Raw genomic sequence first — 4,230 nt, 5'->3', positions numbered from 1 at the left:
AGTGTAAGGAAAGATATAGATCGGTGGAACAGAATTGACAGAGAAATTGTTACATTTGTGATCACTTGACTTTCACAAACATGCCAAGGAAATTTTATAGGGAAAAGATCATCTTTTCAACAAATGATAACTGGATATTTACATGCAAAAAGATAAATCTAGACCCTAATATCACACAACACACAAAAATTAAATCGATATGGATTGTAGACATAAATGTAAGAGCTAAAACAATTAAACTTCTAGAAAAAAAAATAAGAAGAAATCTTTATGACCTTCAGCAATTTAGTAGGGAAAGGATAGTCTTTTCAACAAATGGTGCTGCAACATTTGGATATACAGTTGCAAAAAGATGAACTTGGATCTATACCTCACTTCATATACAAAAATCAACTCCGAATATAGACATGAATGTAAAAACTAAGAATATAAAACTTCTAGAACAAAAGATAGAAGAAAATCTTTGTGACCTTAGGTTAGACAAAGATTTCTTATATACAACATAAAAAGCTCAGTCCTTAATAGAATAAATTGATAAATTGAACTCTATTAAAATTCTGCTCTTCAAAAGACATGAAGGGAATGAAAAGCGACAAAATGGTAGAAAATATTTGCAAAGCATATATCTAATAAATTACTTGTATTCATAATATATAAAGAACTCTCAAAACTAAATAAGAAAACAAATAACCCAATAAAAATTTGGCAAAGATTTGACAGATACCTCACCATATATACATTTATATATAACAAATAAAAACATGAAAAGATGTTCAACATCACTATTCAACAAGGAAATGTGAACTAAAACTACAATGAGATGGCATTGCACATCTGCCAGAATGGCTAAGATGAAAAGACTGACTATATGAAGTGTTGGTGACAATGTGGATGAACTGGAACTCTCATACGTTCCCACCGACTCTCATACTTCTGGTGGGAATATGAAATCACAAAGCAAAACAATTTGGCAGTTCCTTGAAATGTTAAACATACACCTACCATATGGTCCAGCCATTCCCCTCCTAGGTATTTGCCCAAAGAAAGCATATGCATACAAAGAACTACACATGAACGTTCATAGATATTTATTTGTAAAAACCAGAAACTGAAAACAACCCAAATGTCCATCAACTGGTAAATGAATAAACAAATTGCAATGTATGCATATAATGGAATACTACTCAGTAATAAGAGGGAATGAACAACTGATGCATTCAATAACATGTAGGAGTCTAAAAATAATTAGACTAATACTAAAGTAGGTAATATTTAATTCCATTTTTATGAAACTCTAGATAATGAAAACAAAGGAGAGCACTAGTAGCCTGGGGATAGGAGTGAAGGGGGGAGTACAAAGGGGCAGAAGGAAATTTGGGGGGTAGTTCTGAATATGTTCACTATCTTGACTGTGGTGATGGTTTCCCATTTGTATACATATTTTAAAACTTGTCAAATTATATGCCTTAAGATGTGTAGTTTATTGAATGTCAATTATACTTCAAAACTTTTTAAAATTGGGTATGGATTTTGCATGTCTTTGCTTTTTTATTTCATTTTTCTGTTAACCATTTTATTGTATTAGTTCACAATGAAATGCAAATGGATAGTTTGAGAGCACTGTTCTAAGAATTTCCATTGTCAAAAAGAGGGTTGATTTAAGAGTAAAAATAGGCTTTGATAAGTCAAGAATGCATGTTGAAATTTTTTGAATATTTATTAAAATAAGAGAAAAGCAACATGTAGCTTTGAAACTAACAGAAGGCTACAATGGAATGGGAAAAAGTACCCCATCCCAAGGAAGGCAAAAAAGAAGAGCAAAAGGAACACAGGAGAGTCAGGACAAATAGAGAGCACAGAAGAAGGCAGGCAGAAGGGCCCTGGTGTCAGTTATGGTATGAAAGGTAATCAACTAAGTGGTCCAATGAAACAATTAAAAGTGTTAGACTATATTAGAAATTATATGTTTACAAAGTACAAATAGAACACATAAGATATAGAAAATCTGAAAGTAAAGAAGTAGAAGAAGTTATATCATGCAACCACTAACCAAAAGAAGGCTGATATAGCTACACTAAAAGTTTACTATACAGAACAAAAATGTATTGATTGCTGTTATCAGTAAGATAAAATTTTGTGTTTTGAGTTCAGCACCTTGATGATTCCGTATGGTGGCTACCTGGCATACAGAAGTAAATAGTCATAATGCTTCATCTTACAGAGACATTGCTACTGAGCACCATTTATGTACTTAAACATACAAAAAAAACCCTTAAAATACAAATGAAAGGCTTATATATGAAATTCCATGGGCTTTCCAAAAGGAGTATATCAGAGAGCTGGTTCCCAAAAGTCTGACTTGAGTCTCCCCATGAATGAGAAGTGACTCTCGGACACCTCGACAGATTTTTCCAGTGCCACGGACAGTCTGAGTCTGAACATGGTGTTAGAACCCTCAGCCAGAAGACCTACAGGAGCCCACGACGCAGAAGCTGTCTGGGAAAGCTCAGGACTATTTCTTGGCCAGTTCTCAAAGTGGTCCCAAGCTCAGTGGAGATTTGCAGTTTCTCAGAGCCCAGTGAACAATGCGTTCCTTGGACAGAGAAACCTCCTAGGACCATCTGTTCTCGAGAACTCTGCGGATACACGGCCTGATGCACTGAGGATGGCATGTGGGGCCATGGCCACACGGGCCTACAGTTCCTGGAGGGCATNGACTAATACTAAAGTAGGTAATATTTAATTCCATTTTTATGAAACTCTAGATAATGAAAACAAAGGAGAGCACTAGTAGCCTGGGGATAGGAGTGAAGGGGAGAGTACAAAGGGGCAGAAAGAAATTTGGGGGGTAGTTCTGAATATGTTCACTATCTTGACTGTGGTGATGGTTTCCCATTTGTATACATATTTTAAAACTTGTCAAATTATATGCCTTAAGATGTGTAGTTTATTGAATGTCAATTATACTTCAAAACTTTTTAAAATTGGGTATGGATTTTGCATGTCTTTGCTTTTTTATTTCATTTTTCTGTTAACCATTTTATTGTATTAGTTCACAATGAAATGCAAATGGATAGTTTGAGAGCACTGTTCTAAGAATTTCCATTGTCAAAAAGAGGGTTGATTTAAGAGTAAAAATAGGCTTTGATAAGTCAAGAATGCATGTTGAAATTTTTTGAATATTTATTAAAATAAGAGAAAAGCAACATGTAGCTTTGAAACTAACAGAAGGCTACAATGGAATGGGAAAAAGTACCCCATCCCAAGGAGGGCAAAAAAGAAGAGAAAAAGGAACACAGGAGAGTCAGGACAAATAGAGAGCACAGAAGAAGGCAGGCAGAAGGGCCCTGGTGTCAGTTATGGTATGAAAGGTAATCAACTAAGTGGTCCAATGAAACAATTAAAAGTGTTAGACTATATTAGAAATTATATGTTTACAAAGTACAAATAGAACACATAAGATATAGAAAATCTGAAAGTAAAGAAGTAGAAGAAGTTATATCATGCAACCACTAACCAAAAGAAGGCTGATATAGCTACACTAACATTAGAGGGAAAGTTTCAAGAAAAACTATTTTGGAAATAAAACTGGTCAATTAATAAAGGTAAAAGAATGATGTCACCAATAAGATATCAGAAATTTGGATGTTCCCCTAAATGTGGCCTGAAAATAGTAAAATAGCTTATTTTTTAAAGGAGGGCAAAAACTAATAAAACTGCAGTAGTAAAAGGAGAAATAGAGTAAAATCCACAATCAGTGGGAGCTATTAAAACAACTTTCTGTTAAATTAATAGAATAAAGACAACAGAATTCAGATGCAAACTGTTTGAATAACAAATTAACAAATAATGGGCATATTTAGAACACTGTACTCAAAGACTGACAATTATATATTCTTTAAAAGCATGTGTGNTTGAAACCAGAGAGGAGGTGTCTGGAGATTCCTCATCTCTCCTTGAGCTAAAGGTTTAGTTGGGGGCCCTTGGCTAAGTAAGTGGGGTACCAGGGAGGGCCCTGTCCCTCTGAGTGCCTCTTGCCCTCAGCAGCCACGGCTCAGTGCTCCCCGGTGCTCCCCCGCCCTCAGCCTCGCGAAGGCAGCATCTCCTTCCATTCTGCCCAAGTCAAGGCTGGGGGCAGGGGCAACCCTAATCAAGGTGACAAACAAACACAGGCATGATTTGCAAAAACACAGACATTTTAACTTTAATAAGTTATAAAAGTAAGGAGTC

This window comes from Galeopterus variegatus, unplaced genomic scaffold, assembly GCF_000696425.1.
Source record: "Galeopterus variegatus unplaced genomic scaffold, G_variegatus-3.0.2 Scaffold3506, whole genome shotgun sequence".
NCBI lineage: Eukaryota > Metazoa > Chordata > Mammalia > Dermoptera > Cynocephalidae > Galeopterus > Galeopterus variegatus.
The sequence above is the reverse complement of the archived record's forward strand: the minus strand, read 5'-3'. Positions refer to the sequence as shown.